The sequence below is a fragment of the Dromiciops gliroides genome, chromosome 4 (genome assembly GCF_019393635.1).
Source record: "Dromiciops gliroides isolate mDroGli1 chromosome 4, mDroGli1.pri, whole genome shotgun sequence".
Classification (NCBI taxonomy): Eukaryota; Metazoa; Chordata; class Mammalia; order Microbiotheria; family Microbiotheriidae; genus Dromiciops; species Dromiciops gliroides.
In genome coordinates this window covers 80,511,365-80,529,546 of record NC_057864.1, presented here as the reverse complement: position 1 = coordinate 80,529,546, position 18,182 = coordinate 80,511,365, and the positions used below count along the sequence as shown (strand labels likewise).

The following is an 18,182-nucleotide window of genomic DNA, read 5'->3' as shown; positions in this document are numbered from 1 at the left end:
GGTCACACAGCTAGTTAAGTGTCAAGTGTCTGAGGCTGGCTTTGAACTCAGGTCCTCCTGAATCCAAGGCCAGTGCTTTATCCACTGAGCCACCTAGCTGCCCCCTTACCTTGATATCTTCTAAGGTCTCTTGCAGCTCCAATTCTATGATCCTAAGACTACATCAATAATAAAATTTTAAGTGCTCTCATGGGAATAGTACCTCTAAAGGAGTTGGGACTTTTTATATGTGGGGCCAAAAAATATGACAGATAGTAAAATAGACATCCTCTTAAAGTATGCGGACAATTATCATTCCAAGGAAGATAACCAGCTGTTCAGCATAACCATTAGGAAATTTTTAAGAGGAATATTTTAAGGGTTTTGGATGTGACGTATAAATTTACATTATTTAAAAAGCAAGAACACACAAATAGTGGAGGTTACTACATTCTGGAACGGATTTTCCAGTTAAGTGGTAGAAGGCTTGTAGAGGCCTTTAAACAAAAAAGTAGTCGTCAGCCATCTCTAATCCTGTCAGGAGGAAGAAATGTTCTCAGGCTCTTTCCTGTGTTAGAAGTCTGTTTGGTTTTTAAGAGTAATAATTTCTTCTCCATTGATCCTCCAATAGCTTCACATAAAATATTTTCTATAAAACACTTAAAAAGTTTTGGGGCCTCTGCACTCTTACACTGTTCCTCTAAAATGCAGTAGATATTCCCTTATTCTCTACCTACCCAAACCCTATCCACTCTTTCACTCATCTTTATCCAGTATCTTTTCTATGAATCCCCAACCTTTAAAAAAAAAAAAAACAACCTTAGCATTACACTCCTTCTAAACTCTGACAATGCTTTTCTTTTTGTCTTTCTTTCTTTTTTTTTTTGTGAGGCAATTGGGGTTAAGTGACTTGCCCAGGGTCACACAGCCAGCAAGTGTCAAGTGCCTGAGGCCGGATCTGAACTCAGGTCCTCCTGACTCCAGGGCCTATGCTCTATCCACTGCACCACCTAGCTGCCCCTCTGACAGTATTTTTCAATATCTTCAACTGGCGCTTAATCATATACTACTTAGGAATACTTCTTTAATCATTATAAACTATAATCTGAGTCTCATATTCATTCAACAAACATTAAGCACCTGCTATTTATCCAGCACTATTATTTATTTTTTCAGGTCTCTTTCTTATCTCTCCAACTTCAATATTTCAGTGGATTTGTGATCACATTGAAATGGACTCTCCATTCAATGATAATAAATCATTCACATTTTCTTATCCTATATGACTTGCCATGTGTTCCTAAAAACTCCTCCCCAGGTTGGGCACCCTCTGTGCTAAGGATAACTCATGGACAGCCTGTGTACTTCCCTGGTATCCAGAAAATGCCAAGAGAACCAGAGAAAGGTCCTGAGCAAGTTGGGTAGACCCCAAGTGGAAAATTTATGATAACAAAAGGACATGAGTCAGTAACACAGGATGGGGAAGAATGATTGTAGGTTCTCCCTCAGAGGAAGGAAGACCCACATAGGTGAGATCACAGGTTAATGGAAAGCATGAAAGCGTAACAGCCTCTCAAAACTCCAGATATATGTGAAAATTTTCTATCCTCCAGGAATAATCTCAGGTTAGCTTCCTCTCTTCTCAAACTGGGAAGAACTACGACCCCCCAGGATCTTTGTGGATGACCAATTACCTTGACAAAGGCTGTTACAGAAACATAACTTGCTGGATCTACTTCATTTCTAGAACATTGGACAATGCCAACAAATGGACAATGAAACACGTTGGCCACTCATCAGTATCCCTACATGATAATTCCAGTTTAAGTGATAAAGTATCTTCTCTCTCCAACAGGAATATTAGAGATAGGATATTCTCATGGTGCTTAATACAGTCCCTTGCTCATAATAAGCATTTAATAAAATTTTTGTTTCTTTTCTTTTATCATTTTAGCAGGGAATATGCTTTTTGAGAAATATGTCCAGGAGAAGATATTCTACCACATTCTACATTATCTGTATATGATGCTGATAACCCTGCCATTCTGTTAGGGAAATTCCCTGGATCAAACAGCAGAGCTCCTTTTTTACCCCCTAATTCCTGCACCCTTCTATGTGGGTGGCTTCTCTAGGAGCAGTACCTCGTGACCCTGTAGAACATAGGCACTTTTACTCTTTCCAGGAAAACCTTTCCCCTCTCTATCCACTTCCCTACCAACCTTTCCCCCCCACCCCACCAAGTTCCTTAGCCATCTGTTTACTCTTTCTGGTCTAGAGTTCACTTCCATTTTTTATGCTTTCAAGTGAATCTGAAGGAAAATGAAACAATTCTATATCACTTCTTTCTAGTTTACATGGGTGCTGTCCCAGGGCAGCCTTAGCTGTTTGACACGTCACCTTTGTCAACATGTTTTCTTGCAATACTGTTATATTTATGTGAAATCTTATCCAGTGCCTTGCTCCGCATACTTCTGTCCATTGTTTCTAACCATTATGGGTTTGGGGGGCAGGGGAGAGCTGGTTTCCAGCGAGTGTGGTGGTTACTCTTCTACCCCGACATTGTAAAATGCTTCTGTTACAAGCCAAGCAAACCTCAAATGGAGGTCACTGAAGAGTCAGGCATAGTTGAACAATAACAACAAGGTAACAGTCAACTACTTAACAGTCATTTCTTTTTTTTTTTTTTTTTTTGCTGAGGCAATTGGGGTTCAGTGACTTGCCCAGGGTCACACAGCTAGTAAATGTTAAGTGTCTGAGGCCGGACCCAAACTCAGGTCCTCCTGACTCCAGGGCCGGTGCTCTATCCACTGCGCCACCCAGCTGCCCCAACAGTCATTTCTTAAGCACTTTCTATGTGCCATGAACTCTACTGGGTTCTGGAAAGGCATGGGTATACACAAAACAGCCCCTGCCTTCAAGGAGTTTACAATCAGAGGTCAACAAAAAACCGTCCACTGTGTCTGTATGATCACCTAGCTAAAGAAAAGGGGTTTTTTACAATATTTTAAAATATAGTAAAATTTTTTCTTAAAATATCAAAATCATTCTTAGCTCACAGGCCATACTAAAATAGGCCTGTGGAAGATTTGGCCCTTGGGTTGTAGTCTGCCCAACCCCATAGGACCACAGCACAAGGCATATGGTAACATGAAATAATACTTCATGATTAAAGCCTTATGTGCTGGAAAGATCATTGGTCTGGGAGAACAGGAAGTCTGACTTCTAGTCGATTGTTTCCCTAGGGAGCTGTGAAACCTTAGGTAAAACATATGCTCATTCTGGGCCTCAGCTTTCTCATCTATAAAAGTAGGAATCTTAACTGAAAGATTTCTAATGTTCCATTTAGCTTTAATCCCTCATGACTAAATTTCAGAAAATTATTTGTCCATGTGAAGTGGTAACGGCATCAATGAGACGGCATGGCCATATTCAGCAAGACAACTTGGCCGAGAGTGAGTTATTTGGCGTCTGAGGAAAATAAATATCCAATGACTCAAAGTGGGAACATAGTTTTAACCTGGTACCTCCCATTGAGGCTGGCTCATGCAGGGAGGGTTTGGCACAAACTTAGCTTTTGGTTTTGGTCAGGAAATAGATATTATCTTTTTTTTCTTTTTTCTTTTTTCTTTTTCCCTATCAGGGATATTGCCAAAGTCCTGGTAACCTTTGTTAAAGGCAGCTAGATGGTCCAGTAGATAAGAGTGTCAGGCCTAGAAGATCCATCTTCCTGAGTTCAAATCTAGCCTCAGATGCAAATCACTTTAACCATGATTACCTCAGTTCCCTCATCTATAAAATGAGTTGTAGGAAATGGCCAGCCACTCCAATACCTTTGCCAAGAAAACTCCAAATAGGGTCACAAAGCCAGATGTGACTGAAAAAAATAAATAAATAACAACAACAACAAAACCTTTGTTAAAACAAAAGCCTTAAGCCAAAAGATAGACTGAAAGCTTTAAAGGGACAGCCAAAAACAACCACAGGATCTCCACCTTCAAATCAAAGCACTGTTGTGAGCATAGTATGGGATGGAAAAGCCTCTTCACTATCTCACAAAGGGGTTTTCAGTTCCATGCATACACATAAGCAACAGTAATCACCATAATTATCACTGTCTTCCCAAATCAAGCAATTCTACTTAGGGCTTGCTTGGCTCTATTAAACTTCCTGAAAAGTTACATATAATTGGTGGGTATATGGGGGTCATTCTGCCAGTCAATAAGCATGTATTAGGTGCCTACTATGTTCCAGGCACCATGCAAAGCAATGGGAATAAACGAAGAAAATATAACCCAGGCTCTTCAAGGACCTCAGTCTAGTAAAAGAGACAACATGATAATCAACATGAAGAAGGGACTAGCTGTAAAGAGGATCAGGAAAGGCTTCTTGTAGACAGTGTGCATACGTGTGTATTTTACTCAAATGCCTCAGAGGGGCTCTCTATTCAAAATGCCAGGTAAAATATCAAATCATCTCCAGTTAGAAGGGATCTCAATGACCATCTAAACTAACCTAGACCTGAAAAAAAGAATCTGGCTCTACAGCAGGCCAATCAAATGGCTCCCCTGCTTTACAGACCTCCAAAGAGGGGGAAGCCACTGTCTCCTGAGGCAGCCAATTTCCCTTTTTTGAACAGCTCTAATTGTTGGGAAAGTTTTTGTTTTGTTTTATTTTGTTTTGTTACTCCCCTGTACTAAGTCTAAACTGTCCTCTTTGTAATCTCCACCCAGGCTACTGGTTCTGCCCTGTGGTGCCAGATAGAACAAATCTGATCCCTTTTCCACAGGATAGCCTTTCAGATATGGGAAGACTATTAGTATTTAATCCAAAGTTTTCTAGTCTCCAGGTTAAATATGCCCAGTACTGTTAGCTGATCTAGGTATGTTATGGACTCTACACTATGATTACCCTCTTCTGGAAGCTTTCAGGTTCATCAATGCCCTTTTGTGCAAAAAGTCATTTTGAACAACATTTGCAATGCAAATAAGGACCCCTCCCCAAAGTACATATTTTGAATAAGCAATCAGATACATACATTACAGGTTTCTTATCCTTCACTTCACTAAAATACAGTGCAGGGCTAGAATGTATGGGTGTAATAGAACATAGAGTTGTCAAATGTCCAACCTACACACAGAACTATTACTGAAGCTATTGTCTGCTTGCCAAAAAGTGGTAGGCAACTTGTTCTAATATCATTGTCAATCAGTGATCCAGACAAAAGAGCAGAACAATTCAATCAATATGGAATCTTTTACTGAGAAGGTAGACTACACCTTAGTCATGCCCAAAAGATATTTAAGTTGTTAAGAACAGCAAAAGGACCTTGCAAGCTCAAAACAATAGATGCACTCCTTAGGAACTTGACTAAACTGGGCTGAACCAAAGATCTTTTTTTTCTTTTCCTTTGAGTTCATTTCCATTTTTGTTAAATTTTTGCATACGAATTAAAATATATGGCTTTGTGCAGATGAATGTCTCATCTGCTAACTATAGCCAGGCTTCTACTGTACATAAAGCATTATATCCAAGGCACTGGCGGAACCTTCTTTCTCCATATTGCAAAGCAATCCTATTTAATCTATATCCTCCACCACTTCCACCAATACCAGTGTTAAAACGGTTTCTTGCCTCTTTTGTGACTCCATTAAAAAACAAATCAGAAGGGAAGTTCCTATTTGTTTATCCCAGAAATAGACTGTTGTCCATGAAGTACAAGAAGATGAGAAAGGCTATCTGTAAGACCTGGGCTCTTTCTGGAGATTCTCTTTTCATCTCTCACTTTTCTCACTATTTGATATGCAGGTTTTAGAATAAGGTACTGCTACAGAAGGAAGAAAAGTACTGAGATACTATTTATAAAACCCTTAGTTCAGTGCCTTGCACACTGCAGGTGTTATACAAATGCTTCTTCTCTTCCTCTCCCTGCCCCTCACCCTTTCCCCATATTTCTCTGTTTGCTCTGAAAAAAAAAATGGGTAACGATAAAATAGAACTTCTAATTTTTTTTTCCTAAAGCAGTCTTTAGTCTCATTCGTCAATTTAAGATCAATATGTAAATTATCATTGTCCTCAGCTATAGAGGGGCAGTAACCTTGACAGTAGTAAGATGAGAATGGGACTTGAAATGGCTAACTTGGATTTCTAGTACTAGATTTAATCAGTCCTATGATTTTGGATAATTCATAGAATCGCAGAATTTGAAAGTTGGAAAGAATCTTAAAAACCACTCTTTTGCTTTATTCAATTTAATGATTTCTAAGATTCCTTAAAACTGAAAGTGTCATTCAATTATACTATAAAACCCCTGTCTTTATAGATAATAGTAATTTAGCTGTCAATCAGGCAGAGTGTTATTTAATAAGTTGCTCAAATACGCAAAGGGATCTGGGATCTCATCAGTGTGGGTATTCCCTCCTATGATTCTGACTCCCAACCTGTGTCTGTCCTTTGTGACCCTCACCTTAGTCCTCCCCTGAATTTTCCACAAAGGATACACCCAACCTGGGTGTGTGGGGGGGGGGCGGAGTTGGAGTTTTCTTACCCTCTTTGAACAACATAAAGTTACTAACTTGTCTGTAAAGCAGGCATGGCATTGCCTAACTCTACCTCTATTCAGTGGTGTCATAAGATCAGATGAGATATTTGTGAAAGTTCTTTTTCACTCATGCACTTCTCTGATGACATCCTTTATACTGTTTTCCTTTATATAAAGGTCACACAGTTCCTGGATCTCCTTGCTCCCCTTCAGTCTTCTTTCTGCTACACCACACTCTGGCATCACAACTTTCCTAAGTTTCAGTTTCACTGTCCATAAAATAGACATAACATTACCTAAGCCTACTTCTTCCCTGATAACAATTATTACAATAATAATTACATGAGATAATATCTGTGACAATGCTTTGTAAAGTGCCAAACTCTTTACTCAATTAAAGGATCTATAATTTCATCCATGTGGGTTTTCCTTCTACTGAACATCACAACCCAGTCAGTCAAAAAGCATTTATTAAGCACCTATTGTTATTGTGTTCAAAGTCTTGTACTAGCCTCTAGGGGAAACGTAGAATTTATATAAGACAGGGTCTCTGTCCCCATGTTACCATAAGTTTAAAATCTAAGAGCAGAATGAGATACAGAATACTATATTTCAAAATATTAAATAAAAAGTGGTGTCATGTTGGGTAATAAGTAGATTCAAAAGGTTTAGACCCATAAAGGGCCTCAGCAATCATACAGTCCAATTCCCTCATTTTACAATCCAAGAAGGAAAGATCTTTATGAACAAGAGATGGCCTTTAAATGGTGTTTACAAAAATGGATAATGACATAAGAAAATTTTAGTATTGATTTCAGTACCACCATTTCCTCTTGAAAGCAAGTCATGCAATTAGGTATAGTCTGCAAAATCAAGCTCAGACATCAACTATGGTCCTGGTGCTATCCAGTTAATTCCTACTCTGTTCAAAAAATTCCAGCTTCAGATATAAGCAATAGTTCTGGTGTTGACTGGCTAGTTTCTTACTTTACTTGATATAGATCTTCTCTTTCTGCTATCTGTTCTTTGATGTGTAAATCTACCTTTCCATTCTGTGCTCTGTAAAATTCCATTATATTCCTTCTGCCTTGTGATTAAAACCTATTTAAGTTTTCTATAAATGTTGCTTATGGCCCATTGGTTTTTGTGTACCATGGGACTAAACTCAGAATATCATAAATGAGTTATTAAATGTCTCTGTTGATAAACATGATCGACAGCATTTTCTATCAATGTACCCTCCGACAAGTTTTATATCAAAAGGAATAGAGAAGGAAGGTTCAGCTGAAATAGGAATTGGCATGAACAAAGGCATTTTTAAGCAGGCAAAGTGTAGGATGTGTTCACAGGACATAGAATCAATCGGGTGAGCTGGACCATAGAATACTCAGAAGAAAAGTAAGGCTTTGAAGGCAGGAAGGAGGGTCTCTAACATTGGGGAAAGGAGTTTGAATCTTATTTGGCAGACAATAGTGAGCTTCTGAAGATTTTGGAAAAAAGAAATAACATGACCAGATTTGTGCATAAATAATATTAATAAAGGATTATTAAAAGTAGAAAAAAATGAGTTAGGAAACAAATGCCAAATTGGCAAATGCAATTGGTAAAAGTGTAGGCAGCTGTTAATGAGTGCTAAAAAGGGGAGGGGGGAGACATGACAGATGTAGAGGATGTAACAATGGAATCAACAAGAACTGGTGACAACTTGAGACAAAGGAAAAGGAATAGTTAAAGATGACCCCAAAACATTTAAAAGTGATAGATTGAGTTGATGGTAATACTTCCTACAAAAAGAGTAAAATCAGGAGGAAGTTGGAGTAGAATAATAAAGTAGGAAGTTAGAGACGTTCAAAAAAGAGATGAGAACTAGAGATAGAGATTAGGCTGTTATCTGCATAGAAGAAGTAAGAAATTGTGAGAGTGAATGGGAGAGATAATAGAAATATGTCTAAAGGAGTTAACAAATTGTAAAAGTGAATCAAGGGGGCAGCTAGGTGGTGAAGCAGATAAAGCACCAGTCCTGGATTCAGGAGGACCTGAGTTCAAATTCGACCTCTGACACTTGACACTAGCTGTGTGACCCTGGGTAAGTCACTTAACCCTCATTGCCTCACAAAAATAAAAATAAATAAAAATTAAAAAGTTAATTGGAGAAGAATAGAAAGAAAATGTCTAAAGGCAGGAAATTTGGAAGCACCCACCTTAAGGAGTTAGGAATAAGATCAGGAATCAAGGAAGGGGACAAGATGAAGTTTTTAAAAAGTAGAAGCAAACTAAAGAGGGTCCTACCTCAAGAAATGGTCAAGTATATCAGATGCTGTAGTGAGCTGACAGAGGATAAGGATTTTTTTTTAAGCCTATTGGATCTGGAGATAAAGATCACTGATGATCTTAGAGACAACAATTATGGCAGAGTAATAATGGAGGTGCCAAATTAAAAGGAGATTGAGAAGAAAGTAGATAGTGAAGAAGTAGAAGTATTCTATATAGATAACTTGGCATTTGTGAATTGTTATCTATGACTGAAAATATTTATCCCCAGTAATGAGTCTCTCCAAATTTGGGTGGCATGGTCTTCAAATGGCACACACTCCATTAGAAGGCTTTCCCAACTTCATAGGACCTACAAAAGCTTGTGATCCACTGTCATGACCTTTAAGAACCCAGAGTCATCTTCGTGTCAAATAAGACAATGCAATAGAACTTTAGTAGAGAACAGAGTTATACAAATGTAAAGACATTGTTATTATGTTTGGGAGTTTACAATTAAAAAGACAGCTACTAACTAACATAAAACTAATTTTAAAAAATAAAAAACAAAACCATTTAAGTCTAAGTATGTTAGGTATATAGGAGTACAAAGTACTATCAGGAGCGTTTTAGTGAAAGATGTTACTGATTTTGTAGAGATAAAAGTGATTTAGAGACTCATTTTAAGCATTAATTTTCCACAGTTGGTCAGATCAGGAGATTACCATGTGCTTTCTGCTTATTCTGATCACTGATTAGTTGAATCCTTTAAACCTATTTTGCACTTCTATAAAATAGAGTAGCAATATTTCCTTTACAGGGACAGGGCTGAACCTAGGTAAGGAAACCCTTTTTACAAATGCTAGTCTGTACCTTCTCTAAAATTGAAAGTCTTTTAGCAATGTCTAAAGTGATTAGGTGATCTTTCTAGATGTGCTAAAATCAGCACCAACAAGTAGCTATAATAGTCATTTAACCATAAATCTAGATGATTGTGGAATTTACTATGATATTCTCAGACAGATGATGGACAACAAATATTCAGGACAGAGTCTGGTCTATAATCTCCTGAATTATATAATATAATCTAGAATCTCCACAACCTCGCTCAATAGTTCTATCCGGTACTCAGAACCTGATAACCAAGAATTGACTACCCACTGAAATCTCTTTGAATCATAGGATCATAGATTTAGAATTAGAAAGGTTCTTAAAGATATTTTATTCCAAACTCTTCATTTTAGAGATCAAAAAACAGAGCTACAAGAGGTTAAGCAATTTTTCCTAAATTATGACTGACAGAACCACACTTAAAACTCAACTTCTATAACCCCAAATCCAGTTTTCTTTCATTTATGTCATGTTGTCAGTCCATTTCTTCCTGTTTTATCAGTCCAATTCCTCCACCTCATCATGAAGATCATCCCTCATAAATCCCTGAAATTTTTTTAATATTCTTAATGACTGAAGTTTAGCTCTAAACATCAAATTTTATGGACACCCTCTGGACATCACAGCTAAGCAGCCTTACTCATTTCACTGTTTTAGACACAGAGAGAACCTTCTCTATAGTGGAAACCCCCCAGAAAAATCCCCAAAACTTAATACCATTATTTCTTCAACTCAATTAGCTAAGGCAAAAAAAAAAAAAAAAAACCCACGTATAAATGAATACCCTTTAATAGAATATAAAACAAGGACAAAAGTTATCATATTGAAAAATATTGTTTGGGGTTTGAAAATACAAGGAAGATATACTGGTTTCTCACAATTCTGGAGTTCTCTGTTGATTATTAATTCTTCTCGTGATTTCTTTTTTTTGGATCCTGTGCTCCAAGTCACCATTGTTGTTGTTGTTATCCAATAATTAATTGTTTGGTGGTAGAATTCCTACCTTTTTCCTGGCTTCAATTCCTGGCCTAATCCTCATAATTATTATCACCTTCATATCCTAATCCTAACATGGAATCTACATTTTTTAACTTTGCAGTTATAATTTTCTCTGCCACCTGCTATTCATAATACTACTTCTGTATTGCACCCAGGTTAGACCACAATGGAAATATTGTTTTCCCTTAGGAACACCATGGATTTAAAAAGGACGTTGATAAAGTGGTGATTGTCCAGAGCAGGACAACAAGGGGTAGTGATTTGAAAAGCCATCATGGGGAGGAGAAATTGGGTTTATTTGGTTTGGCCCCAGGGGAAAAACCAAGAGCAATGACTAGAAGTTGTAAAATAGCCAATTGAGGCTCAGTGGATGAAAGCTTGAGCTATCAGGAGAGATAATTGGTCTCCTCTCCTTGGAAAACTCCAAGGAGAAGCTGTATAACTGCTTGTCAAGGATGCTGTAAAGAAGTAGGATCTCTGGGGCAGCTAGGTGGCACAGTGGATAGAGCACCAGCCCTGGATTCAGGAGGAACTGAGTTCAAATCCGGCCTCAGACATTTGACACTTACTAGCTGTGTGACCCTGGGCAAGTCACTTAACCCCAACTGCCTCACCAAAAAAAAAAAAAAAAAAAAAGGAAGAAGTAGGATCCCTTTTGGGTATCAGCTAGACTAATTAGGTACTGAGGTCCCTTAAATGTGTGTCATCTGTAAAAATAGTCAATTTTTCACGCTTTTACCACCAATTCATTGGATAATCATTCTCAGTAGGACGGCCTTGTGTATTATATGAAAAAACAGGTTTTTCTTTGGGGAATAATTCAGAATAAAAATTATACTTTTAACACAAAGATAAAGTAAAATTTATAATTTCATATATCCATAAGGTTTCAAATATCTATAGAACTAAGTGTTTTTCTAGAAATTTGATTTTTTTGTTTGTTTAGACCCAATAATTCTTCAGGTTAAGAAACTACTGAATATGGAAACTTCTCTCACTGGTAGAAGTTCACAACTTCTCTGTAATTTATAGTCTTAGAGGCAGCTAGGTGGTACAGTGGATAAAGCACCAGTCCTGGATTCAAGAGGACCTGAGTTCAAAGTCGGCCTCAGACACTTGACACTTACTAGCTGTGTGACTATGGGCAAGTCATTTAACCCTCATTGCCTTGCAAAAAAACAAACAAATGTATAGTCTTAGAGAATTTTCTAAGGTAGTAAGAGGTTAAGTAACTTGCCCAAGGTCACAGGGCTATATGTCAGAGGCAGGACATGATAAACTTAGACCTTCCTGATACCTAGTCCTCTATCCACTGCATAATACTACATTTCCAAAATGCCTAAAAAGAAAGATATCCACAAAATTTGTGGATATCAGCATTTTCATGACTGTTGTCATAGTTTAAGCTCATTGCCCTGACATAGCACTTACTCAGAAGTTACTAGTGCAAGGCACCAACCGAGAAGTTACATCGTCATATAGAGCAAACCTACAACCCCCTATTTCAAGGTTCGGCTAATTCCCTAAGAGGCATTTTGTGAAGTGTTATCAGAGATCTACTATGATATGGAGGTGTTGCTATTTTTTATCAGTAAAAAGAGTGCCTCACAGGAAACCATGCATCTTCTGAAGCAGGGAAATATCAGTATAGATATATACACATATAAAGTGACTTCAGCTAACCACAGACACTTGACAGAGATACCTAATTTCTAAAGAGCTGGTACTCAGTTTCTAAAGGTTAATTCTTCACAAGTCTTTGATCTACTTATAAGAAGAAGATCAAAAAGATCCTCTTTTTTGCTGTCTCACTAACCCAAACATGCTATACAAATTGCCACCCCTGTACTGCTGGGAGGAATGCATAAGAGGAAGAGAGGCCTTTCAGAAATTTATTTGGGATCCAAAATTCCTTTCACTACCATTAGTTCTTTGGTTTCAACAAGTAATTAAATGTATAATGAAAACACTTGGGAATATTTTCATACAATACAAAGCTTCCCATTTTTTATTTTCTAAAGCAATTAAAAAAAGAAAAAGAGTTGGCTAATGTAAGACATGCCTAAGGAAAGTGAACCACAAACTAATTCTAGGTCTTCCTCTTTTCTACTTGCAGACTATTTTTAAACGGATATAATCTTAAGCCATTCAATTTACTCCCTGCCTTAAATGTGTTCTAATTCTGAAAGTACCACACACTCTGTAGATAAGCAGGGCTAACAGAACCAACTGATGGCTATGAACAAGAGCCACTTCTTTTTTACTAAACTTTTTCAGAAATTCAGGAATCTACTTAACACATTTTCCCCCAACACCCTAACCTGAGAATTCATGTCAAAAACATTTAAATGACTTTAAAATGTTCAAAAGGAGTTATATTTTCTCCAATTTAAAAAGTGTTTCCTTGACAGGAAGTTTGTAAACTGCTTTCTGCAAATATAGATTAAACATTCACTTCTCTATACATTTCACAAGTATTGCTTCAGTTGCCATTTAACTCTTACAATGCTTACAATGAAAGGGAGAATTCCAATCTCTTATCTAAAACAATCTGGAGAAATAGGCTTGCTTATGGCCCTTTGGGGCTATTTGAAAAGTAAAATTTCTATGAAGGGCTCTTATTTTTCAATTCCATTTTTTCCTCATATTATTTCCTCTCAGTCTTTTTTGAACTGTTTTTCATGGACCAATGGGATATTTTAGCTGATGAAATCTGAGCATTTTTATCTTAGATACTCTTAATTTTTTAAAATAGTAAACATCTTCCAGCCCAAATCAATGGTATAATGTTGATCCCAACACTCTCCCCCAGCTTTTGTTGATTAATCATTTTTGGTCATAAACCAATATATGGAGGCAATTTATTTGTTCTGTGTATTAAGATTTTTTTATAAAATTAAAATATAATTCTAGGTTTTGATAAAGTTAGATTGTCATGTTGAATCATGGATCATTTATGTTAGATGTTAATCTAACTTAACCATCTCATTCCACAAATGAAGAAACTGAGGCCTAGGGACATTAAGTAGCCTTGGAGATATCACAGAACCAAGATGAAGCCTCAGCTAGCCAGATCCAAATCCTGTGCCTTTCCTACTATCACTCATCTTAAACCACTTTTATTTATTTTATCCAGTCCCAAGCTACTTTTTTTTCTTTTTTCTTTTGGCAGAACAATGAGAGTTAAATGACTTGCCCAGGGTCACACAGCTGGTAAGTGTCAAGTGTCTAAGGCCAGATTTGAACTCAGGTTCTCCTGAATCCAGGGCCATTGCTTTATCCACTGCACCACCTAGCTGCCCCCCAAACTACTTTTTTTTTTTAAATCTCTACTTATATTTAGAATAGGAATGGAGCAAGAGAATATCATAGGCACAGAAAATCATCTGATTCAACAAACTGGCACAAGCAAGAAGAGTTTTACATTTTCTTTCAAATAGAAGAATTTGCATTGTAAAAGGCAACTAACAAACAGCGAACAAAATTAAGTTAAATAAAAAATAGCCACAAAATAGAATTTATACCTCTCACCTTCCTTTTCATGCCTTCTCCCTACTCCATTCTCAAAGAGGTTTTTCCCTCTTTAAACTTCCTTCCCCAACACAGAATTCCTAAATCATTTTCCCAGTCTCAGATTAGAGCATAGTTGTTTATTCAGCTCCCTTCAAGCATCTATATTTGTGTTGTAGTTACTGCAAGTCCTAGTACAATCACTGTTTTGATCATCTGCATTATTAGTAATAGGTGTTGGTCCATCACAAAGCAAAAATTGCCAATATCAGTTAAGTCCAGAGGCACAATGAAATAGTGAATGGAGAGATAGACTTGAAGTCATGATGACCTGGATTCAAATTCTGTCTCTGACACATACTGGCTGTGTGACTCAGGACCAAGTCACTGTGTCCTTTTCGTGCTCTAGACCATTCTCAGACTATAAACTGCTGAGAATCTGCATTGGTAGGGAGAATTACATCACCTGAAAGTACCCTGTACCACCGAAATCATTGGTCCAGTCCCTATCATTAATCTTTGCTTCCTCTCGCTATTTTCATATTCTAACTTCAGGAATTTCCAGAGAAAGGAAGGAAGGAAAGAAAGAAAGAGAAAGGGAGAGAGACAGAGACAGAGAGACTGCGATGGAGACAGAGAGACAGCGATGGAGACAGAGACAGACAGAGACAGAGATAGAGAGACAGAGGGAAGAGGAGAGAGAGAGGGAGGGAGGAAGAAAGTGAAAGGGAAGAATGGAGGGAGAAAAGGAAGGAAGAAAGAATGAGAAAAGGGGGGAGGGAGGAAGGAGGAGAAAAACTAGAAGAGGGGGGCAAAGAAAGAAAACCCCACAGAGAATCAAATAAGAGAATATAGTCCATCCCGTCCTAACAGTCATTGAGCTGTCAAGTAGTCACATTGCTAAAGTTTAAGGAACAACCATCATTGGGCTAGACAATCACGTGGAAGTGGCAGCAGCACTACCTTAACTGCTCTTTAAAATCTTCCAAGGTCCTAAGCTAAGCAGAGCACCTCTTCTGAACATTTTTCTTTCTCTCAGACCCTGTAAAGCAAGAACACATTTGCTAAAAAGAAACGGGAGTTCTCAACACTCCGCTTCCCCTTTCAGAAGCCAAGTCACATGCAGACGGAAAAACCTGTGCTTCTTTGCCTTCTCTCGCAGTTTTCTCTGTCCCTGATAAACTTGACAAACTAGCAATTATTGGAATTTTTTTTCTTTAAAAAAAAAAAAAGGAAAAGTAATTGTGTTGCTTACAGTTGTGAATGTATACTAGAATCTTCAGGTCCGTCTATCCCTCTAGCTTTCTGCAAGGCTCCTTTTTCAGTGCCTGGACATGGATAAGTTTTTTTTTAAAAATCATGTAAGTGGGAGGAGCTAGGTTGTGGGTTGGTCTAGCCGGCTGTGCAGATGTTTTAAGGTGGAATTGAAAAAGGAAAGGAGAAAGAAAACTTACCAGGGAATTGAAAAGCGATGTAGAAATGCGAAACCTATGAGTTCAGAAAACATGTTGAAGTAATGTAAAAAAAAAAAAATTAAAAAAACTGAAATATAAAATGCCTAAATTCTTTACACCACTGAGTTTCTTTAAGTAGTCCCTGTTTCCTCAACAAGACCATTTGATGGGCAAATAATGAATTATTATTTTGACTTTTAAAGAACATCTGGGGGCAGCTAGGTGGTGCAATGGGTAGAGCAAAGGCCCTGGATTCAGGAGGACCTGGGTTCAAATCTGGCCTCAGACCCTTGACACTTACTAGCTGTGTGACCCTGGGCAAGTCACTTAACCCCAATTGCCTCACCAAAAAAAAAAAATTAATTAAATAAAATTTAAAAGTAGCCTCTTAAGGGGGCAGCTAGGTGGTGCAGTGGATAGAGTACTGGCCCTGGAGTCAGGAGGACCTGGGTTCAAATCTGGCCTCAGACACTTAACACTTACTAGCTGTGTGACCTTGGGCAAGTCGCTTAATCCTCCTTGCCCAACCAAAAAAAAATAACATCTGGATTGAATACCAATTATCTGTAATTTGAATTTTAAAAAGTAAACTGTGCAATCTATTGATATGGAGTTCTGAATTTAAACTGGTCCAAAGTCCCAGTCCCTAAGTAGTTCAGAACATACAATTTTATTTTTTTTCAATCTTGATAGTATTTTTTGCAGTTACATGTAAAGATAGTTTTCAACGTTTATTTTTATAAGATCTTGAGTTCCAAATTGTTCTCCCTCCCTCCCTTTCCTCCCCCCTCCCCAAGACAGAAAGCAGTATGATATAAGTTATATATGTATAATCACATTAAACATATTTCTGCATTAGTCATATTGTGAAGGAAGAATCAGAACAAAAGGAGAAAACCTAAAAAAGAAAAAAAGTAGAAATAGTTTGGTTCAATCTGCATTCAGATTCCAAAGTTCTTTTTTCTGGATGTGGAGACATCTTCCATCATGAGTCCTTTGGAATTGTTTGGGATCATTGTATTGCTGAGAAGAGCTAAGTCTATCACAGTCGATCATCGCACCATGTTGCTTTTACTGTGTACAATGTTCTGGTTCTGCTCACTTCATTCAGCATCAGTCCATTTAAGTCTTTGCAAGTTTTTCAGAAATCTGCCTGTTCATCATTCCTTATAGCACAATAGTATTCCATTATATTCATATACCACAACTGGTTCAGTCATTCCCCAATTGATGAGCATCCCCTCAGTTTCCAATTCTTTGCCACCACAAAGAAAGCTGCTATAAATATTTTTGTATATGTGGGTCCTTTTCCCTTTTTTACGACCTCTTTGGGATACAGACCTAGTAGTGGTATTCCTGGGTCAACGGATATACACAGCCCCACAGCCCTTTGGTCATAGCAATACAATTTTAACCCAAACAACTTAGCCCCCTTTACTAAAGAATGTCCATTGTTAATACTATTGTGCTGTAAGAAATGATGAGCAGGAAGAGTTCAGAGAAACCTGGAGGGTCTTACGTGAACTGATGATGAGTGAGATGAGCAGAACCAGAAGAACATTGTACACAGTATCATCAACATTGAGTGTTGACCTACTGTGATGGACTATATTCTTCTCACCAATGCAATGGTACAGAAGAGTCCAGGGAACTCATGATAGAAGAGGATCTCCAAATCCAAGAAAAAAAAGAAAGAACTGTGGAGTATAGATGCTGATTGAACCATATTATTTCTTTTGTTTTGGGTGCTGTTGTTTTTTTTCTATTTTGAGGTTTTGCACCACTGCTCTGATTTTTTCTCTTGTAACAGGATTAATGCAGAAATAGGATTAATGTTATTATGTGTATACATATATGTGTGTGTGTATATATATATATCTATATGTATATGTATAGAGATATATATAGATATAACCTATATCAGATTACCTGCTGTCTAGGGGAGGGAGGAGGGAGGGGAGGGAGGGAGAAAAATCTGAAATTGTAAAGCTTGTATAAACAAAAGTTGAGAACTATCTTTACATGTAACGGAAAAAATAAAATACCTTATACATTAAAAAAAAAAAAAAGAATATCCATTGTTGAATTAGTCTCTGCCATGCATGTATGAATTGGGATTTATAAACATACTTTCCTAAAATTCTTGTTCAAATGCATATCTTCCATTCTGTACTTTAATCAATGGCAATATGCATTTGTGTTTTCTTCTCTACTCTTTGCAAAGAAAATCCCTTGCTAACCCCAATGACACAGGACTCCTAGATTCAATTATTGGATTATTATTTTTAAAATAATAAACATTTTTATTTATAGTTTTGAGTTCCAACTTTTATCCCTCCTTCTGTCCCTCCCCTCCTCCTTCCCTAAGGCAGTAAGCAATCAGATATGGATTATACATGTGCAATTATGTAAAAAAAAATACCATATTAGTCATTTTGTACAAGAAAACTTGAAAAAAAGAAAAAAATGAAAGTGAAAAATAGCATGCTTCAGTCTGTGTTCTTTCTTTGGAGGTGGGTAGTATATTTCTTCCATAGTCCTTTGGGATTGTCTTGGATCAT

General features: G+C 37.4%; 1 protein-coding gene across 1 annotated transcript in view; it reads right to left on the bottom strand.

Moving 5' to 3' along the window:
* Positions 1–15,501, bottom strand: part of PLA2G4A (phospholipase A2 group IVA) — a 169,588-nt gene extending 154,087 nt beyond the window's left edge. Inside the window, 1 exon segment of the mRNA XM_043999866.1 lies at positions 15,423–15,501. The gene's annotated coding sequence lies outside the window, so the exon portion shown is untranslated.
* Between the last annotated feature and the right edge of the window lie 2,681 nt (positions 15,502–18,182).